General features: G+C 39.7%; 1 protein-coding gene across 3 annotated transcripts in view; it reads right to left on the reverse strand.

Annotated features, from left to right (window-relative positions):
• FAM126B (family with sequence similarity 126 member B) overlaps positions 1-24008 on the reverse strand; it is a 1024500-nt gene that overhangs the window by 582563 nt on the left and 417929 nt on the right. The gene's annotated exons all lie outside the window — the stretch shown is intronic.

A 24008-nucleotide genomic window follows, 5' to 3' on the forward strand; every position in this document is an offset into this window, starting at 1 on the left:
CTTTATTAAAGATGACATTAAAAAAGTGACACAGGAAAATATACATTAATAGAAAAAAACAAATCATACTAACATTTCTTTTATTTTCATGCAGTGTACATTTTTAACAATTTTCATTCGCTCCAACATTACACTGCTCAACTCCTGCTTTTCCTTAAATTTCACCCTTCTGCTAAATACTATTCTGCATGCATTGCCCCAACAAACTATTTCTATGTAACGTGTAACTTCTAAAGTGCCAACATCCAATTTCACCTCCTTTACAAGATTCAGCACTTCAGCCACTGATGATTTAGATGTTGATTTCCATTTTCTAGTATTTGTTTTTTTGAAGCCATTACCATTAAACTTAGTAAGGCCTTACTATGTTTGGGCAACTCAGATCCTAAATAGTGACAAAATCATATTGTTTAAAGAATATTGATAATGCCCGGTAATGTCTAAACTATTAAAAGGTGAAAAGCAAAATTGCAAATAATCTGCAATGTGTAATAAGAAAAGCATAGCAAAAAGCGTACAGCTAAACCACAACTTCAACACAAAATGTTTAAGTTAGCTAAATGTGCAATATGCAAAAAATGGTAAAAACAAATGAATTATAAAATTTAAGATTACATGTACTGTGTAACATCATTTAAAAGATACAAGTGGAAAAAAAATAAATAAAAAAAATCATATACTCTACTGATGCAGGAAACCAAGGTTACAATAATGGTCCTGGTGAGAAAGAAAACTTGCTGTAAAAGAGAATTGTTGGACACCTGTGACCAGAATTCAGAAATAAACAGTTCTAGAGAAACAAACTAAAAAAGTTCCCAAAAAAGTAAACAGAATTTGCTGCCAAGACAGACAGCAAAGACATCATCCACTTAAATGACAGATTTTTCAAGTAAAACAAACTGAAATCAATGATACCTGCACAGACCATGTAAACAGAAAAAGAGACGCAGCTGACAGCAGCAATTTCCAAATGTTATAAGCTGCTCCACCCTTATGGTTACAGCTGCTGTGATGTGGGACTCTGAACTAAGTAAACTTAGTTATCAAACAGCTGGAAACCCACACCACCACAAAATGCTAAATAACCCACTGTACATAAAGGACTGCATTTCAAATTCTTTTCAGCCACTGTATGGAAGATGTGCAGTGAGTCAGAAGGCTTGGCAAAGCAGTGTGAAATACCTCTTTCATCCATTAACAGGAATCAAAGAAATTAAACATCCATTAAGATATGTGGCATTGGAGCCATAGGCCCATAAGCAAGTACCTAACATTTGCAATTCAGAGCCTTTTCTGGTTACACTGCTAATTTTATGTTATTATTCAGGGCTAGGTAGTTTCTTCAAAGAAATCTGGAGAGGCTTTAAAATATATTTTATATTACTATACATTCTACAACTAGGGAGTAGCTAAGTGGTACAACAGCCAGCTATGCATTAATGTATAAAGGTATAAACTAGCATTTATGTGAACAGGTTTGCAGAAGAAAAATCCCCCATTCTCCAAGGTGCAGCTGTTTCTATAAACAAGGTGATGTGCAATACCTAATCCCCTACAATGGACTGTGCAAGGGTTGCCTCATTTGAAAGAATAAATACATAAAATCTAATTTAATGTTGTTGTTGTGTCTTTCGGCTTTTCCCGGTTAGGGGTCACCACAGCGGAACTCCGGTCCGCTAATGATTGGTAGTTGATTTTTACGTGCCGATGGGTGAAAATGTTTAGGAAAGAAGTTTTGGTCAAAAGCCATTCATACAGCTGCACTGTGTTCTCTTGACCTAAATGCACTCCAAGGGTTGTATTTTTTAAAAGTTGGCTGAAGTAACATTTGGTATTTAGAAATATGAAATAAGAAATAAGAAACAAGACATGAGTTAATGCACTACCAGTTTTATCAGCATACTTTCAGATTGTGTAAATGTATACAAGAAGGCAGACCATGTGACATATATGCAGAACCCAGAATGAGACAAAAAGATGACAGTTATTTAAATATACGAGTAACAACCTCTTTTTCAGAAGAAAAAGATTTTTCCTTTCTTTAGAGATAGACTGCTAAATATATATATATATATATATAGATAGATAGATAGATAGATGTGGTTCATATAAACCCTAATACAATACACTTCAAATGTCACTTCACTTAATTGTCTTTCAGTGGAATTACTGCAGTTCCCCCCCTCTAATATCACCCACCCCATCCACCCACTACCTTTCTTTCCACCCCACTAACTACCTTGATTATAGCAAGCTTGGATGTTCATAAGCCTAACTACTTATTATACAGCAGGAACGTCTTATTGTAACAATTGTTAATGTCTGTTATGTACTTCACAGATGATAAAGATTCCAGTTGTCTACTGATGTACTATGTTCTTCATCTGTAATTATGTTTGTAATTGTTAATTGCCATGTTGATCAAATTGTTAATTGCTATATAAATCCAATTTAACTACTGTCTGCATATTTTAACTGTGGAGCTTTTCTCCCCGGGCCTCCGCTGAAAATGGACCTACATCCAGTCGGACACTCCCGGTCAACAAATGTAAATAAAAAAAAAAAAAACATTCAAAATATGTACTATCTCTATAGCTGTTTAATATGCCATCTCTGTAGTGCAGCAGTATAAAGCTCTCTCTAAGACTCAGATAACCCAAACTCGGTGACCTATCCAATGCAGGAGCCAGCTGGGCAAGTTGGGACTGTGTGGTCAAACATGGCTCAACCATTTTCATTTGAAGGAGATAGTCCACTGCTACTGCAGGACTGATACCCAACAAAAACAGATGTACAGCAAGCAGAAGAAAGGCAGAGATGTACATGATCCACGAGGATGTCCATCAATATATAAGCCACAATCGACAAGCATGAATATATAACTAAGTCATCACCTTAGGGATCAGTGGATAGGACCACTATGTAACTTTAATGATGATATAGATGATAGCTTCCTGTGACTGGCTATCATCCGAAGTGTAATGAACAGGCTGGTTGAATATGGAAAGATTGATGATCAGTAGGCAACATGAAGAAAACTGACAATTTCCTTACTAATACAAAAAAGTACAAGGATATTTTCAGGAAGAAAACTGACAATTTCCTTACTAATACAAAAAAGTACAAGGATATTTTCAGAACTATCTGTACAAATCTAGCTTTTTTTTGAGTAATCTTTCAGGGAGAAAACTTGAGATTCAGTGGTCTGAAAAGCTGATGTTGATATACAAGGAATCTTTATACGGGAATTCTCTGGTGTTTTCTTTCTATATATATTGGAACACTCCGTTCAATATCTCAACACTTCTGAAGGCATCACACTGTCTCTTCATTTTGAGACTTATTTGTATGAACAGATGCCTCCTGTTTAGTCTAAGCAGCATTCTACAGTGGATTGAACTTTCTTTGATCTTGTGTTAGTGTTTCTAGTTGTCCTTTTAGTGACTACCATTCATGCTGTATCACTATAGTTGGTATGTGGGTGCTAATAACTGAAGGACAGCTGTCCAGTGTTGGAAGAACTACCCGTCAGACATTCCCCTTCATCTTTAATTCTGCCTCTAGTTTTTACTGGCTATACTTCATATCGCACCACAAACACTAACACATGGGAAACAGTTCTGCAATGTAAAACATGAAATCTCTCTACACCACAAAGATATAAACAAAGTATGTATCTTGTTAAATCTAGTTTTCCCTGCTGGGTATGGCTAGACTCTCCACTATTGGTATATTCTCATTATTTTTTTTGTAACTGTTCCCATATATTTTCAGAATATTTTGTTAAAATCCTTAAGAAAACGAAGCTGATGCCACCTAAATTAAACACGCAGAGCTGTTTTGCTTTAGATTACATATATTTATGAATACACTGTATTCTACTTCTAATGCAGTAACACTAATCGGTGGTTTCCTCTAAATAATATTACACATATACATATGTTACATATTTTGCTTCTAATATTAATACTTGATGTTTGTAATTTCTCTGCTTAAAATTAATGTCCTATGATCATACCTTGATTACATCAAGTGTAGTAACATACACTGTACGCTCTGTTCATTCAGTACACACATATATCTTTATTTCTCGATAAAATTTTAATATGATTAGTAATGTATGTTTGAGCTCGCTTATGAATGCATGGTATAATATTCTAATGATATCTCTATAGTATGAAGCAGCAACATTCTCCATAGGTGTTTTTTGAAGGAAATTATTGCATACTATAATATTCCTGCTGCCATATTCTTTTATCTTTTTTTTTTCAGTCTTGCTTTTCTTTACAACTATTCACTCATCTGTGCTTTCATTTACCAAAATGTCTTTTTAAGCATTGTACATACTAGCATGACATAATAGTAACAAAAATGTTCCCCTGCCGTTTACATTGTGACCACCAGGAAAAACTAAGAAACCTTCATTAAAATTAGATAACATGTTGGACTCAATGACTGGCTGAGCAATTACTTTTTTTGTGATATCTGAGTCCCAAAACGGTAAACTGTATCAGTATCAAACTTATGTGTGTGTGTGTTGTGTGTGTGTCCCTGCATCAGAAACTGTGTCAGTATAAAAACTTCCCTGTGTGTGTCCCTGCTGTGAGGCTGCCAGCTCAGCTATCTGGAATTTTGTAAATAATTATATGTCATTTGTGAATATTAATATGATCCATAGGCTTGTCTTACAAATGTAAGACAACTATATGTTATGTGGATATTAAATTACTGGTACAGAAATGTGTGTTGAACTGTATGTTATGTGCTGACCTTAAAGAATGTAACCACAGTGTACCCTATTGGAAAAAAACAGAAATGTATATAAACTTAATAGCAGAAGTTGGAACACAAAGAGTTAACTTGCAAAACTTCAGGAAAATAAGTAAAAAGTGTTATAATGTGCTATAAACTTAGTCAATACAGCAAGAAGATAGGATGTCTACAGCTAGAAATTCTTTATATTGTCTGGAAACATAAATAATTACTAGGCTCCAAACATAAATGTTAATTGTTTTACAACTTCCAGTTCTAGGCAAACTTCTGAGAGATAAGTATTTTTCACAGAGAAATGTTAAATTCTGTTGGTACCTGTTCAGTCTGAGAACTGGAGGCAGGTGACAAATAGTGATGTCATCCAGATGACCCAGCAGTAATGTTTTGATATTAACTTGGGAACTCTCTTAGAGATTTGGCATTTTGTATCTTGTCTTGGCTCTGAAAACATCCATTCAACACTTCTCATCTGTATTTGCTTTGGTCTGTAAGTAAGATTTAATTATAGAATTTCTCTTAGAGATAGATAGGAATATATTATGATAAGTTTAGATGTTTTCTGTATTTGAGAATGTCCTGCAATGTTGTTTTAAAATATTTCCTGTGATTCTGAACTCTGTAGTCACTGTGCTGAGTTATTGAGTATTGTCTTGTTCTTTTATTATTAAATATATTTAAACCTTTTAATTGTGGCTGGTTTGTTTACAGATATTTAAGCCCTTAGAGTACTTGCATATGTATTTGGTGACACCGTACAGGCCCACTCCTAGATAGCCTTAAAAGTCTTGGTCACACTTACCATTTGGATAATAGTAACATCACACAGTAGGATTTCTCACCCTTTGGTAAGGGCCTTATAGTAGCTGATAAGTAAGGGTGGTTGGTGGCAGTGATAACTACCTTTTAGTCTTTGCAGAAGCGGGCATAGCTAGTAAACCTGTGCCAGCCTTCCCCTGGAGTGTCGGTGTGTTTGTATATGAATCAAATCTCAAAGTGTTTGTATGTGTCAGCTACTTGGGCAGGGACACAAAGCACTGGTGAGACAGAGAGGGTGCTGGAGGTTTTGGCTTGACCACTCAGCTGAGATCTTAACCTTATAGCTGTCCCAGTGGGGAGTCTTATTAGGGATTTGGAGAAACCAGCCCCAGACTGACTGTGTGCTCTTAAGGGAAATTGTACTGTACTGTGTGTGTATACTTATCATCCTCCCAATGTACACGTCCCTCACTGGTGCTAGTGGTGAGGACTGAGGCTCCTTGATTACTGGGCCAGTGCAAGGGTGTCACACCTGCTTTGGAAACTGCATCAGTATCAAACTTCCCTGTGGTGTTCCTGCATCAGAAAATACATAAGTACAAAACTTCCATATGTGCTTCCCTGCCTCAGAAAGTGTATCAGTATCAAATTCTCCTGTGGCTTAAGTTAAATGGATAATGGTCCTCTTAATTCTCCTTTTCTTAGAATCAGCAAATGTCCATTCAGATTGAGTATTTGTGTATTGTAAGTTAGATACCGTGTCTGCTTACTCCATTCTTTTTGCAGATACCTCTAAATTGAATATGAGACTTAGTACACAGGCCTGCTTTTACTGGCTACCATTTGAGTCTGGTGGATTGCTATACTCTATTCCCACCCCAATCCCTGCTATTCCAGGAGTGTCATTTTAAAGAAAAGAGAAACCTTCCAAATTTCCATGTAAGCTCAAAAAAAAAAAGTGGGGGTGAGGCATACAAATCATATACACAATAAAAGCACAGAATGGACATCCAAGATGGTTGCACATAATCAACAGGTTGATTAGAGCTCTTACCTGTGTGAAAACCCAAACAGCCTGCAAAAGCCAATTGTTTGGGTGAAATTTAGTTGCTGGCTAGTCACTATATTGCCTGGATGTCATCAAAGACTAAATCTAGATAAAGTATGAGAAAATAAACTAGAAAAGGAGAAGAAGAATCTCTACTGGGGAAGAATCGCATGGCATTCCTACAAAAAGCAGTTCAGGTTTCATCCTTAGCACAGGAGATGTCTTCCACTAATTGAGAAGAAAATATAAATCAAATGCATTCAGAGGTATTTAAAATAAGTGAGATACTGGAGAAATACAAAGTCAAATGACAAAAGGCTGGAAACAGCAGAAGAAGCTTTAAATAGCTATCAGACAAGATGATACTGCAAAAATTAGAAGTTATGTACCTACCATAACGTTCCATGTTAGTTGTCTTCTCTCGCCTTCTTTCTTGCTGGATGGGTTCGGAGCCGATCCTTGGCTCCGACTCGGCACTTGCTTTAGCTCGAGAACTCCTTTTACCAGCTCGAGGCAACCCTATATCCCATGATGCAAGGCGGAACTACCTCAGATCTCGTTTGGCAGCTAACTGACCCTGCTAAAGACTATCCTAAAATAATTAGGAACCATGGTTCCTAAACGAAGTCCTCATAACAATGCTCCAGAGGAAGCAATCTAATAGGAACTCTCCAAGATCTGTCCAGGCCAGGGGGAAGGAGGGAGGGACGCAAGAAAGAAGGTGAGAGAAGACAACTAACATGGAACGTTATGGTAGGTACATAACTTCTAAATGTTAAGTTGTCAATCTCGCCTTCATTCTTGCTGGATGGGACCGCGTCCCTAGCACCTGTATCCCGGGTGGCTCAATGGAACAGACTCTTGAGAACTGTGGAACCAAAACTGGCCCTATCTCTGGAGGCCAAATCCAACTTGTAATGAGACACAAAGGTATGAGGCGTGGCCCAAGTAGCTGCTGCACAAATAGTGTCAATGGGAAGTCTATCCTGAAAGGCTATAGAAGTGGATAGACTCCTGGTCGAATGTGCTTTTGGCTTAGAAGATAGTTGTTTGCCCCCTAGAGAGTACACATAGGAAATGGTGGAAGTCAACCATCTAGATAAGGTCACTTTAGAAACTGGAAGACCTAATCTGTTTTCTGCATAGGAGACAAACAATTGGTCTGATTTTCTAATTTGTTTAGTCCTATGCAAGTAGTACCTGAGCTGACGATGAACATTCAAAAAATGCAGCTTCTGTTCAGCTCTGTCAGAATAGTTAGGAAAGAAAACTGGTAGATCAATAGATTGGTTAATATTGGTTTGAGATACAACCTTGGGAAGAAAGGAAGGGTTAGTTCTAAGCGAAACCCTATCCTTATGAAAAACCAGATAAGGAGAACAAATACAGAGGGCCTGAATCTCAGAAACTCTTCTTGCAGAAGTAACAGCCAGCAAAAATATAGTTTTCCACGTCAATAACTTTAAGGAACACGTAGCAGACGGTTCGAAAGGAGGTAGAATTAGGGATGCCAACATTAAGTTTAGATCCCATTGCGGAGGAGGATGTTTCACAGGCGGTTTTAGGAGAAAAACTCCTCTTAAAAAGGCCTTGCATAACCTATGAGACATGATGTTATTGTCATGCAAGCCAACATGATACTTGGAAATAGCAGCCAGTTGTACTTTGACTGTAGATGACGAAGATCCCGAATGAAAAACCTCTGCCAGGAAATCCAAAACAGAATGAACAGGAGTGGTAAAAGGATCAATATTTCTGGCATTTGCCCAAATCGAAAAACGTCGCCACTTGCTAGCATAAATAGTTCTAGTGGACGACTTTAAAGAAGACACTAAAATGTCTCTGACTGAGTCAGAAATCATTGGTAGCCTGGCTAGGGAAGGAAGTGGAGCAACCAAGCAGTGAGGTTGAGGGAATGAATGGCCCGGTGCTGCTGACCCGACTGGTGGATCAAAAGATCCGGAACTGGGTCCAGATGCCAGGGCTGCACCAGAAGATGATGATGTAGAGACGGAAACCAAATTTGTCGAGGCCAATATGGAGCAATGAGGATCAATTTGGCTCTCAAAACGGTGGCTTTCTGAATGACTTGTGGAATCAATGGAAAGGGAGGAAAAGCATAAAGAAGTCCCCGAGGCCAATCCTGGGTTAGAGAGTCTCTCAAGGGTTGGCCTGGAAGGGGAAAAGTGTGAAGTAATCTGGGCACTTGCTGTTTTGAGGGGTAGCGAAAAGATCACAACAAGGGGTGCCCCACTTCAGAAAAATCTGATCCACTACAGATTGATTGAGAGACCACTCGTGAGGCATCAGAATAGATCTGCTTAGCCTGTCCGCCAATAGGTTGGACCTGCCGGGGATGTGCGTTGCTATCAGAAACCGCTGAGAAGAGATCGCCCATTGCCAAAGTCTGAGAGCTTCTCGACATAAGGGATAGGACCTGGTTCCGCCCTGTTTGTTGATGTACCAGACCACGGACATGTTGTCCGTCTGTACTGCAATAGTCCCCGTGGGAAGAAAGTCGTCGAGGGCTTGCAACGTTAAAAGCACTGCTCTCATCTCCAGGACATTTATGTGCAGGTGGTATTCTATGGGTTGGAGGAGGGGGAACAAAGGGTCAGCCCTGATGAAGAAGAGGGGAAGATATCCACCATCGTAGATGAGCCCTGCACGACTGTGTTACCAAGATTTCGTGTCTCATGGGCAGATCGTGGTACGACCACTGCGTGAATAACATCCACTGCAGGAGATGCATGTGGAAGCGAGCTAGTGGAAGAAGAACAATGGCCGCAGCCATTAGGCCTAGAACTTTCAAGACAAACCTGGCTTTGATCTTGTTGCTTAGTAACAGAAGCTGAACAAATTTCTGGATGTCCAGAATCCTTTGATCTGTTAGCCTGGCTAACATTTTGATGGTATTTAACTCTGCGCCTATAAAGGTGATAGATTGGCAAGGCAGCAGAGAGGATTTTTCAAATTTACGAAATTCCTAGTCTCTTGCAAAGCTGTAGGGTGTAGTCTCTGGACCGAAGAAGCTGATGCTTGGAGGTGGCGGAGAGGAGCCAGTCGTCCAAATAAGGAAACACCTGGAATCCTCGACGTCTCAGGTGAGCTGTGACCACTGCCATGCATTTGGTGAACACTCTGGGGGCTGAAGTGAGGCCAAAGGGCAGTGCTCTGAATTGGTAATGACTGGCTCCCAGCCGAAGCGGAGAAACCTTCTGGAGCGTCTGTGAATCTTTATGTGATAGTACGCATCTTGAAGGTCTATAGAGCACATCCAGTTGTCCTTGCCCAGAAAGGGCAGAATGGATTGCAGCGTGACCATCCGGAATCTTGCCTTTGACAGACTTGTTTAGTCTGCTTAGGTCTAGTATCGGTCTCCAATCTCCCGTCCTTTGGGGACCAAAAGAATCTTGAGTAGAAGCCGGATCCTACCTGGTCTGCCGGCACTGTCTGGATGGCTCTTTTTCCAGGAGTGTTGAAACTTCCTGTCTTGCCAAATCCCTTTGACCGGGTGAGATGTCTGGAAGGGATTGTAGAGGTACGGAAACCTTTCGAAGGGGATTTTGTAACCCTCGGATATGATCGACTGTACCCACTTCTCTTGGGATAGGGATTGCCAGGCTACTGGGTACAGCGAAATTCTTCCCCCGACTGCCTCCAAGGGTGGACAGTCGGGCAACACCTCAGGGATGCTTAAAGGGCTTCTCAGGAAGAGACTCCCTGTTGCCCTGGTTCTGAGGACCCCCCCTGCCTCTAGGGCGGCGTCTATTATTGTTACCCCCTCTGCCTCTGGGGGTAAACTGACCACATGTGTCCAGTGTAGCTCCTTGGGCTTTACGGAACCACATCTTCCCCCCCTTTCTGACCCTTGGGGTATGGTCTAGAAGGAGTGGAAAACTGGACTCCAATGGCAGAAAGAGTTTTACCATCCTGCTCACATCTGGTCAAAGTATCCTTCACCTGAGGTCCGAACAAAGCCGAACCGTCAAAGGGGGTGTTGGTGAAGGACGCCTTAAAGGGGTCCGCAAAATTACACAGCCGCATCCAGGCTTGGCGTCTAAGAGCAACCCCTGTGCCTGCGGCCCTGCTCGCTCCATCGGCCGCATAAGATATGAGCCGCATGGAGGAGTTAGATATGGAATTCAGGATAGCAAGCTGTGAGGCAATCTTTTCCTGAGCCCCAACAGCAGAAGGATCCTGGACAACTTCTCCCAGTTCCTTGAGAATATCTCGTTGAAGCCTGGTGAAGTGACAAAGGTAATTCAGCGACGCATAGCAAAGGTCGCTGAAGAAAACATCCGCTTTCCATACCTGTCCATGGTCCTAGAATCCTTATTAGGAGGATGGACAGGCACTGAAGGATCCGCCAGCTCCTTCTTAGTGGCCGCCGCCACCATAGCATCCACAGAGACACCTTTGGACAGGAACTGTTTATCCGAAGGGGCCGTGATGAACTTGGATGGTCTCCTGGGGACAGGTTCCACAGAATCTGGAGCCGCCACTCCTTCCGAGCCACTACCTGCATGAGTGGGTCGAAGGCGGAGACACCCAGGAGGTGGAGGGACGGGATCCAAAGCCTCCAGGTATACCAACTCATCCTCGGAGGGGTCAATGGAGGGCCAATTCCCCCTCTGTTTGAAGAGCTCAAGGATGTCTGAAAAGGAGACATCCTCAGAGGGGGACCGTGGGGAACCCTCCGACTCATCTAAGTCGGTATCAGATGTTGTAGACTCAGGGAGTCTGTGTGTTTCCTCTTACGTCCTCTTCCGAGGGGGTTCCCCTGCAGGGTCAGGAGAAACCTCGGAAGAGGAGGAAATTCCCAGTGGGGAAACCTGGGGCGATGGATCCCTGGGCCTGATAGCAAGAGGCTGGCAAGAGGCATCTGCAGGCACTGATGAGGGAGGAGCTAGAGGGATAGACCGTTGACCAGGCTCAGAGGCCAGGACACTCCTCATCACCTCAAAGGCTCCTCTCCCCGGGAGACCGGAACACACCCGCTCCGAAGAAACAGGAATGGTTGGCTCCAAGGAGAGAGAAGGCTCCGAAGCCGATGTCGGCGCCGAGCTTACCAAAGCCGAAGCCCCGAGAGGGAGAGCGGGGTCGGACAAGGGTCCGATGCCACTAGCCCCCTCGGAGCCGACAGTGGAAACCCGACGACCGGATCCCTCCAAGGAAGGTCTCAAGGAGGAGATCGGAGCTGAAGACGACGGAGCCGAAGGATGTATCGGCTCCGGCATCGAAACAGTCGCTGTCCCAAGAAGCTCCGGCTCCAACTCTGGTGTGGAGTCGGAGGAGGAATCTCAAGAATCGGGGCTATAGCCAAGTCTGTTGAGACGGGCTATGGAGCATTTGGGCCAGTGCCTGAGACTTCAACAGCCTGCTTACCACCCTCTCCAAATTGTGGTCAGACAGCCTGGAAGATCTCAAGATCGGCTCCGATGGCTCCGCTCCGACAAAAGAGGAGACCCCGGAGCCGAGTGAATACTTAGTATCGAAGGGGACCGGGATCTCTTACGGGTCGAAGCCATCAGAGCCGAAGTCCCTTGAACCCCAGATGGAGCCGAGGATATCTCGCCCGATGCTGATAAAGTGTCGGCTCCAGCCGAGCCGACAAGGCCACAGTAGTCAGGGTATCGGAGCCGGTCGGCACCGAACCCACTACTCTAACAGAAGAAGTATCGACTCCAGCCGAGCCGATATCGGCTCCACGGAGCCGGAGCCACCGGAGGAGGCTTGGACACTGTAGCCTGAACCTTCGGTGGCTTAAGAGGTTTTCCTGCCCCTGACTTAGGAGGAGAACCTTCAGGTTTAAGTAAACCTCAGAGGATTAATTTGTTCCTCCTTTCCTGCAGGACTCTCTGGCTAAAAGCATGACACAATGCACAGGAGTCCTGCAGGTGCAAAGGCCCCAGGCAATAAACACAAGAAGTGTGACCGTCTGTCAGAGACATTTTCTGACAGCACTGGTCACACTTCATGAAGCCTGAGACCTTGCCTTCTTTTGACATCCTAGAAGGGAAACACAAACAGTCCCAACAAACACACCAATTAATCCCTTACACAGACACACAGGAAGGGAATAACTTGGGAACTAGGCCTGACTAAAACTTTAAACTGAAAACTATTTATAAAAGTTAAAAAGGAAGGGAATAGGGTGGGCTGTAACTAAATACAGGCTAATCTAACTCTAAAGGGAAAAAATAAACCCCTAACTGAACTTTTTCTTCTTTTACAAGAAAAAACTTACCTCAGCTGGCAAAGGAGACCTCTTTCGCTAAGCGGCAAACGAGATCTGGGGTAGTTCCGCCTTGCATCATGGGATATAGGGTTGCCTCGAGCTGGTAAAAGGAGTTCTCGAGCTAAAGCAAGTGCCGAGTTGGAGCCGAGGATCGGCTCCGAACCCATCCAGCAAGAATGAAGGCGAGATTGACAACTTAACATCCAGAGGTTAAAATGAAGGAAAGACTGGCTGAATACGAGGCATCTCAAGAAGAACTGTTTCAAAAAATAGTAAAGCTTGAAGACAAGGTATGCCTAGAAAACCTGAGATTTTCTGCAGTACCAAAGAAAACTGGAAGGAACAGATTTCATTATTAATTTTATAAAATACAAATAAGCAACTGGACTACTATTCTACATCAAGATTTGTTAAATGAAAGGGCATATTATGTCTATGTCCCAAATTTGGCCATGAGAAAGAAACAAAGACCTACACCAGTAAGGATGCAGTCATATCAGCAGAAGGAGCTGCTCCTGAGAAGATTGTGACAGGATGGTAAAGTATAATCAACTGCAGATACCAGAATGTTCATGGAAGATGATTATTCACTATACACTAGGCATAAGGGATGCATTATATTTAGAGCCATTGGCAAAGAAAATAACAAACCCACAAATTCAAGGTTATAGCTGGTATGTTACTCAAGAAAAATAGCTTTATTTGCAGAGAGATACTTTGTACTTGACAAATCCAGAAAAGGATATTTCAGAGTTGTGGACGATTTTGAGACAGTTTCAAGTTCCCACATATGGATTACTTCAGCAACACCCATATTTATGGGAAGACATGATGACATATTATTTTAGGTGTTTGGATTAAAACAAGATTTGATTATAGTGGCTAAAGATATGTGGGAAGAGACTGAATAAGAGATAAAATAAACATTGAGAAGTTGGAAGCCCTTCACTATAGATATGAATAATAAGGTACAACAGTGGCAATGTTTCTAATCCCTTTAAAATTAAATATAGGTCAGACATATGTTTATCAACCAGAAGACAAACTGTAGACCATAATTAATAGACAAGTGAAAGATTTTTTTTTGGGAGGGAATGTTAGCAAGAGTTAAGTGGGATGAGTTGTTTTTCTAGACAGAACTGGATGGTTTAGGATTACCAGAGTAGAAAGGGATACTTTAGAGCTACACAACTAAGGCTCATATACACAACAAAAACAGAAGACTACAAATCAAAGTAGAAAGAAATGATACTAAAACTGGGAGTGATGGGGTTTCACAAAATAAGGAAAATGTAGGATGTTGTATGCAGGCCCTTAAGGAGAACAACTGCAACCATACAGAATATTTTGTTTACAAAGCAGCAGAACATATTTTGAGAACTAAGCTAGCACAGGTATGGAGAAAATGTTTTTTACCAATAGAGATGACTGCAAGTAGGGTCACAGAAAACAGTCAAGGGGAGCTGGAATTTATTGGAAAAAACTAGGAAAGGAACCAAGATGTTGAGTGCAAATAACTAGGGAGGGAAAAGTCAAAGACTGGGATAAGACCAAGCAAAGGTTTGGACTGCAGGTTGCAGACTGTCTTCCCTGGCAGGAATAGAAAAGTTTATAAGCATAAAGAAAGAGATAGGGAATAGGTTTGTCTAGAACAGTAGATACAGTTAGAAAGGGATAATTAGCAGGATATACAAAATAATGCATGATAACTATAAGACTCAATCAGAAGAGGTTAAAAACCACTGGGAAATGAGAATGGAAAGGTAAAATACAAAGGAGCAATGTCAGGATGGTTGCATGGCTCCCAAGCATGCAATAAAAAATACAAAGGAGCAATGAATAAAAATACAAAGGAGCAATGTCAGGATGGTTGCATGGCTCCCAAGCATGCAATGACATCTAGATGGTTTAGAATTTTTGCATGGAAGGGTTTTCATAGTTATTTTACACCCAAGTAGACTTCAGATAACTTTTGCACAGGTAGACAGCAAATGTTTATGGTATGATGGGAAAGACTGGGGTACTTTAGAACATGCTTTTTTGGGGGAATACACTCAGATGGGAGATTTTAAAAATTCCCTACTAAGTACTGTCAGAAATGTTGGGGGAGTAAATTATTGTAACTAAAGAAATGATTCTTTTGAGCTGGGATCTGGAAACTGAATTGTCTAGACATAAGGCCCTACTAAGTTTAATGTCACTGGCTGCCAAAAAAGCAATTACTAGAAAATGGAAATCAAAAACTAAACCAGCTGCAACAGAAATGCTAAATGTTGCACAGCAGATAAAAGATTTGGAGAAGGGATCTTTAGAAAATGAAAACAACAAACTACATAGAAATAAATTGAATCTGTGAGAAAACCTACACAGGAGAAGGAGTGAAATTTCAGGGAAGGCAGCACTTGAGCAATTTCTGTAACGTTAAAATGAATAAGAAAGCAACTGTATATTGCATGAAAAGGAAACCTCTATGCAATGGTTTGCTGTATGTGTACCTATGTCACTGTATAATATGTGAAAGGCGCTAAAAAAACAACAGCACAAAGTGCACTAAACAATGTCTAACTTATTCAAGTTAATACACTTACTATTCCAATAAATTAACACATATGCTAACCTATACTACACTATTAGTCTAACAACTTTAGCAGCCATAGCTAACCTTCAAACACAGCTTTTATAGCATACAACCATCAGACTACCTACACCAAATGCACAAGCAAGAATGCTTTTGCTTCAAGTTCCTATCTATAAATAAAGTCTTGTGCAAAAACAAATTCCAGCTTTGGACAAATTAATCCAAACCCCACTTCTTAAACATGTACCAGCTTTCACAGACACACAAGCTAACACAGGTCCAACCTAAAATAATTCAAACTTACTCCACAAAGCTGTAAATATATCTCTTAAGTGCTAAAAATATTTGTAATAAAACCAAATAACTACATACTTGGAATAGTCTACAGGCCAGACATTTTAAAAACAACAGAAACATGACTAAAGACTATACTACTAGATGAAAATAATTCTCCCTCATGGTAACATGCTTAGCTGTAGGCATTTAACACTATTCTCCAATAACTTAGACGTGACTAGTTTTAAAATAAACGCACCATAATTTGACAGACATGAACTACTTTTAATAATCACTAAACTAAACACCTACCATACTTTGCATATGGTAACTATCTACATTCCTGCAACCAACCTCTATGATAAAAATATACATGCACTATAAGACATTCTGTCGGATAACATCAAACATTAGACAAGATGTAATAATCCTAGGATTCTCAGATGGCTGCATTCTGAGTAGTAGGTTGATTAGAGCCCTCCCAGTGTGAAAAACTAAAGTGGTGTAAAAAAGCCAGTAAAACATAATACTCTGAGTAAAATTCAAGCATTGATTAGTCACTGCCATAGCTCTCACCCTCTTAACACAAATAATGTGGACAAAGCCTCAAAAAATAGAGGCAAATTTAAAAAAAATTGCTCTTATAAACTAAGAAAAAGTTGCTAGAATAAAAGTTCTTCTGTTACCATGCACTTTCTGAAGGATATGAAGTCTGCAACTCAAATGACTGTCATTATTTAGTGAATTTATTCCTCACTGATTTGCCACAAAAATCCAGAAAATCACTAATTTTATGAGGAACAGACCAAAAATATGAGGCAAAAATCTGGACATTTTGTGAAAATTTGTACAGTTGACACTATTGGGAAGTTCCAGTTTTGGTACAGCAAATGGCTTCCATTAATTCAGAAGAAAAAAATTAAATGCATTCAAACGCGTTTAAAATAAGAGACACTAGAAGAATATATAAAATGAAATGAATAAATGGTGGAAAAAATAGAACAAAGCTTCAAGTAGCTATTCAGATGAGCTGTTTAACTGCAGAAATCAGAGGAGGAAATAAAGGAAAGACTGGTGCTGAATATGTGACTTCTTAAGAAAAAAAATTGCGTTACAAGACGAGCATGAAAAGAAAAGCATATTTTTTCTGCTATACCACAAAAATCTGTAAGGAAAGGATTGCATTAGTTTTATCAAAGTGCAAATAACCAGCTGGACTGGTGTTCCACAGTAGGATTTGTTAACTGAAAAGATGCATTGTTGTAAGGTGTGATGAACCCTTTTTAACCCGGGATAATAACTAAGGAGTCTCAATCCACTCCACTGTCTCCAGTAAGGGAGTGTCATTTAAAGCAGGGATAGAAATACAGTTTCCCCTAAAGGTACACTGGGAACAGATTCCAAACCTTGGACTGTACTATACTCAAATGGCTTAGTGGTTAAGGTCTTCACCTCCCATGCATTGGGCACAAAGTTCGATCCTGACCTCCGACCAGTGCCTGTTTGGAGTTTGCATGTTCTCCCTGTGTCTCCGTGGGGTTTCTCCCATGTCCAAAAAACATGCTGATTGTTTCCATCTCAAACTCACCTTTGAATGGAGCTGTGGGCAGCAGCAGAGACTCTACATGGTGTCCTATAAGGGGGAAAAGTTGTACAGACCAACCGGTTTGGAGATCTACTGTGGTGCGCAGTATCCTCAAGATAGGAGAACACGGATCACAGACTGAGTGCCGTGGCAGGGCTAGCCACTTGACGGTGTAAAATATGACTCTAGGTGATTCGGTCATGTATACGCTTCACTCAAGGTCTCCAAATGCGTCTCCACACGAACCAGTGCAGAGCACTATGTCCCAATTCTAGGTATCTGACACACTCACTCAAATGTTTGATATTCACATATACACACACGCTTGGGAAAGACTGACACATATTTTCCTGCTGTGTTTCTTTACCCAAATTACAAGGCAATGGCTGCCACTAGTTAAATACCACAATAACCTTCAAAAAGGGTGTTCAATTAAATTGGGTAAAACAGATATGGATACAAATGGTAGCATGTAACCCAAGTAGTAAGGCTTTTCGGAGTGGCCCTGGTGTTACCACAATAGGCATAAACACTCTAAAGTTATTAAAAGTATTCACTAAATAACCAGCCACAATGAGAAGTAGTAAAATATTTAATAATAAATAAATAAAATGAATTAAAAGATGTAAATACTGAATAACTGATTCCAATAAACAACAGAGTTTCACACACATGAAATATGAAAACACTGTAAGATAAATCTCACAGTGATTTTTGAAAAACCTCTAACTAGCTGTAGTTCCTTGACTATCTGAAGATTAGCTGTTCCTGTCTAATCTAAATAACTCAGCAAGGCAAGATTAAACTCTTACTTCAAGACAAGGAATTAGGTCCACACTCCAGGCTGTTGTCTGTCCTCAGTAACTGGAACAACTACTCTGGAAACAACTGGACTACTACTGCTGAACAGCTCTGGAAACAAAACTGAATGAAAACTGAACTGACCTCAGAATCTGCTTTTATAGCAGATTTTTTTTAAAGTAACAGGAAGCTACTATGAGAATTCTACTGTCTCATATCAGATGTTGAAAAGTAAACAACTGCTCTGAAGATTCCATTCTCCCAGCCCTGGCATACAATGACATCACATCTAGGTGAGATGACTCTGGCATAACATATATTCAGAATTCTCTTAAAAAACAAACAAACAAAAAAAAAACATGTACATTTGGTCATCCAGAAGAACACTGCTTGACATTCAAACATTTTGCATAAATCAAAGTGATAATCAAAAGACAAACTTATTTACAAAATTATAGCTAGTCATCCTGGCATATATAACACAGGGTAAGTTACAAATTGTGGACACCAGAGTGCTTGTAAAAAAAAAATGATTATTCACTGTACATCAGGCAGAAGAGAAGCATGTTTATTCCTGCAATCAAAGGATGCCGAGAGGCATTAGCGAGATTCAAGTTATATCCAACTGTATTTAGAATATTTCTTTCTGGAGGATCAAATACATTGTTTGATGCAGAGCAAGCTAAGACAGAAACTAAAAAAGCTTACCAAGCAAATAGGTAGTAAGATGAAGGAGAAGTTACTTCTCATTCTTCCAACAATAACAACACACATACCGGGAAACTTACTAATGAAATCTTTTCCATTGTTCCAAATCAAGATGACAGAGTGACAGAAAAAAGCCAAGGAATACCTCGGACTAGAACCAGAGACAGCTGATGGATGGTCAAGATGCCGAGGAGTAATCCAGCCATACTGTTAAATTATGAAATAAATGGAAGAACTGTAAAGTGCCATTTCTTTAACATGCTGTTTGGACATGAGAACTGTGCTTCTGCAAGAACAACTGGCTAAAGAAGACTGGAAGTTTATTGACTTTGTTATATTGATGGGAGGACTCTAAATCATAATTTCCACTATCATTAATGCTTAGCAGGGCAGTGAAAGGACTGATGACAGGTCTATGATCTGTCTCAAACTATAACAACTTCCCTTGTTTTATACAGGTGGGAGTATAGACTAATGTTCTTAAGTTAAAATGCAGACATGGGATTTTTTCCTACGCAAATAGGCTAGAAAATGGAAAGCATGAAAAGTGGCCATTCTCCATCATCTGAAAAAAACTGAAAAGAGCTGTTTCTTGCATTTGTAAAGCTATTACTTAATAAGGAAATGATAGAAGAATCTGCTCTGAGGCATTTACATGAGAAACTCCACAATTACTATTTACAGTGGTACTGGCAAGCAGTTCAGTGAAAACAAAGAGATGATACTGAGAAAAGTGAATACTTCTGCAAGCAGTTGCATTCCTAGCAGCTGTAGCATTCAATAGAGTCAGATGGAAGTTTATGAGAATGGCAATGGTAGCATTTGCGTTTCCTGATAGAATAACAGGGTTATTTTTTTTCTGAGGTATGACACAGAATCAGAATTGCCTAGACATGGTAAGGTCTTGCTGTGTCTAATTATGGTGGCTGCCAAAAAAGCAATTACTAGAAAATGGAAATCAAAATCTAAACCACCTATACTAGAAGTAGTGAATATAGTAACAGAGATAAAACAACTGAATTAAGATCCTTAGAAAAAGGTAGGAGCAAACTACACAGGGAAACTGGGAATTGTGGGAACAATACATACAGGGGAGGAATGAGGTTTAAAAGGAAGGCAGAACTTAAATGAGCTATGTAATATTTGACTGAAAATGATTGGCTAGATAAGTGATGTATAATGCTTGCAACTGGGAGTGTGTCAGTACGGTTTGTGATGTAAAATGCTTGCAACTAGGATTGTGTTGGTGTGTATTGTTTTCATTTATATAAATGTATGACTACTTATGTCATAAGTGGTGATTTAATAAAGATGTTTCTTGTTTAAAAAACGGACAGGAATTGAATAATTTATGTAATGCTTCTTAGGTTATATGATATATAGCAATGTATGTGAAGTATAATGTTTCTAAACAAACTTAATACAGTTTGATTATTTTTGTATAAATGTAAATTTGCCTATGTCACAAGTGATAATTCAATACAGGTGTTTAAAAAATGAGAACAACAGGGTTAATAGGAAGGATATGCAAGTGGTCAGAAGCAAGAATTAATGTGGAAGGCTTTCTCTCTCTGACAATGTGTGCCTGGACAAAGAAACCAGGTGAGGTTATCCTTATTCCCCATCGGTATTTGCTTTATATCAAACAAAAACTTTAGGAAAGAAAATAAATGGGTCACAAATTCAAGGCTACAACTGGTATAGTAATCAATGATATTTAACATTATTTGCACATGATAAAGGAAAAGAATATTTTGGTGATTTTGGTGTTGTGGAACGTCTTGAAATAGTTTCCAGTATTTTCTGGATAAAAAAACAACAACCAGTAGTGGCAAAATATATACCCATGAAGTTTTTTTGTGTATAGTTTAAAAGGGGTTTTGTTACAGCAGTTAAGGCTATGTGGGAAGAGACTAAACAAAAGATAATACAAAAACTAAGAAGCTGGAGGCTCTTGATTATGTACATAGATAGTAAGATAAAAGCAGTAAAGCTGTATTAACCTCTTTAGTTTTATATATATTGGTCAGACATATTTTTATCAACCACAGAAGTTGTAGATGTTAACTAATAAAGATTTGAAGGAATTTATCTGGGAAGAGGAGACGAGTGAGAGTTAAATGGGATAAGTTGAGCCTCCCTATACAGCAAGGTGGCTTAGGATGACCAGATCTGAAAGGATACTTTCAAGCTATGCAGTTAAGGCTCATATATATAACTGAAGCAGAAGTTCATTAATCAAAGTGGAAAGAAATGATGAGGTGGGGGGACGGTTTCAAAATTAAGAACAGAGTAGGATTTTGGATACAGGTCCTTAAGGAGAGGAAAAAGACCATACAAAATATTATATTTATAAGGTAACAGAATGTATTCTAAAAATGAAACTAACTCTAGAAAGAGAAACGAGGTTTTACCAGCAGGGATGTCTGCATGTAGAAGTATAGAAAATATGTAACTAGGAGCTGGAATGTATTGAGGAAAATTGGAAAAGGAACTAATTATTTTGGGAAGCAATAACTAGGGGATAAATAATACAGTGGGATGAAGCTAAGCAGATGTTTGGACTGTGGGTTAGAGACCGTCTTCCCTTATCAGGGGATTGATAGCAGAGTAGATTCAAAGAAAAAGGTAAGACAGTGCTACATGGAAGACCCACTTTGGTCAAGTTTTTAGCTGAGCCTAGAAATCAAGCAGCTGTTAAAAATGAGTACTTAGCATGACATATACAATACTGTATGATATCTATAAGAAACATTAGAAGAGGTTAGAAAAGATTGGGAAAAAGGTAATTTAAAAAGGAAGAATGGAAGGAAACATCCATGCCTTCCAAGTATGCAACAAAAGTCCGGAAGGTTTAGGATTTTTGTCTGAAATTGTTTGCATAGTTATTTTTATACCCCAAGCAGATTTTGGAGAAATTTTTCCCTTAGGTACACAGCAAATGCTGGTGGGTATATCTAGAAAGAGAGATGTAATTGGGAATATGTTTTGAGAATGTAAAGAGTTGGTAGATTTTAAGAGTTCCCTACAGAGTACTTTGTCAGAAATGCTGGGGGAGCAAATAATTGTAACTATGGACACTATTCCTTTAATCTGGGATATAAGATCTGAATTCCCTAGCCATCATCTCATTAACTGAGTTCTAGCAAAAGTCATGTCTGTGCTCTTCCTTACAACACTTGTATTGGAGGAAACATCTGCCAGAGTAATACTAAATGGATGACAAAACATTTCAAGGGCATGGTTTGGGACCCATTTTTGTAAATATGTGTACATTTTTACATCTATGTTATACTAACTCACTATACCACACAATTTAGTTAACTTACACCTTTAATGCAACTTTACTGTTGTTACTATGTATGTAACCCAGCTGAGCCTGCAAATGGACAAATTTGATCAGTGTCTTGCTCTGGTGAACAAAATTAATTAATGAATTAAATACATAAAGACATTTTTCTTTAACTAGCACCTTGAAAGGGTGTCCTGGATGTCAAATAAAGTACTAATTATTCTTTACCTTCTTCACTGGTCTGGGCCCAAACAAGTGAGGAAAAGCAAATGGATTTATAGTGTATTACAATTTTAAACATTGATAAGGAGAAAAATGATAATTCGATAAACTTAAGCTACTAGAGCAAGTACTGTAGTTAAAGCACAGCTCTGAATCATCTGTCCATAAAAATATGACAAACCCAAGCCTTCCTTAAGGATGAAATAAAGCAACTGATCCTGGGTGATGGGAAGGTGGGCTGGATAAGTTCTGCCTAAAGCAAAAAAAAACGCCTCTGTAGAACTTAAACTTCTCACTCTAGTATGCATCCAGGGCTATTTACATCTGGAAAACAGTAAAGCTTAGAGCCAACAGAGAAGCACTTGGGTCTATGTAAGAAGTACAATGTTAGAAAGAAGTGAGTGGGATTTGCATGACTCTGCTCTGTAGCTAAGGGAACAGGCTCAACAACAGGAGAAAGAAAACTGGATGTTGTTGTCTTTCGGCTTTTCCCGGTTAGGGGTCACCACAGCGGAACTCCGGTCTGCTAATGATTGGCAGTAGATTTTCACGAACGCCAAGGTACCAGCTCGACGTTCAACCTTCAACGAAGGCACACCCATTTACGCATGTCTTTCGAACACCCACCAAACCGTGGGGAGGACATGCAGACTCCACATAGAAGGCACTCCCCGCACTCCAGCCGAGAATCGAACGTGAGAACCTCTTGCTGTGAGGCAACAACAATACCGCTGCACCACCATGGAAGTCAGGAAAGCACAGATGATAAGAGAAGGCAATTGGAAACAGGACAGCAGATAAACACTGAAAGATCTATTTCAGAAAAGAATGGATAAAACTAGAAATGAAAAACTAGAGGTTCACAGAGGGAAATAATGGCTACTGAAATGGCTAATGAACTTGGCAGAGGAAGATTTAAGGTAGGCTCAAACTCAAAAAGATCTGTGAGGTATAAGAAGTTAAAAACACTTGGTAAAAGGCAGTTAGAAATGGCTAACATATTTTTGAAGGGTATTTATGACTTTTCCTCTGACCCCATAACATAACATCTACAGATTACTTTTTCCTGAGACAAATCAAGGCTTCTATAAATTTGAGGTGTGCATATGGATTTTTCTTATATATTTTTAATAGTTCCTTTCTGTAGAGGTGTAGTTAGTGAGGGTGGTGCAAAGGAGGCAGCCACCATGTGAGCAAAGTATTAGGGGGCATGATCATCAGATACTAACTGGTCTTTAGTGCACTCCAACACATTACCAGCATTGAGATCAAAAATTTATTTTTGGTCATAACTGAAATGCTTTAGTGCTCTGCTCAAGTTTGATATTAACCGTTTAAACTCTAGTAGTTTTAGAAGATTTTTATTTATTTTTTTTGCTCTTCAAGACTGGTTTTGCTTTGATTCATACCTTAAAGTCAAGGGGACACTGGGTCCCGGAATAGTTAGAACTATCTCTGCCTTTCTTTACAGCTTTAGCCTATGATGTGCAATGCACACAATGGTAACATGTGCACCATACACAGCCTGTGATATGATGCCCAGACTGGGTATTGCTGTTAATGAAGTACCCTTCTTAGCCTCTTCCAAGACAAAAAGACCTTTAATGTGGTCTCCTTGTCTATCCCTACCACAACAAATGGCAAGCTGGCATCAGCCAGTGACTCATCTCTCCAGAGGCAATACCATATCCTGGGTTTGTTATTTGAACATGGGTTGTGGATGGCATA

This window comes from Protopterus annectens, chromosome 6.part1 (assembly GCF_019279795.1).
Source record: "Protopterus annectens isolate FY-2018-M chromosome 6.part1, PAN1.0, whole genome shotgun sequence".
Classification (NCBI taxonomy): domain Eukaryota; kingdom Metazoa; phylum Chordata; order Ceratodontiformes; family Protopteridae; genus Protopterus; species Protopterus annectens.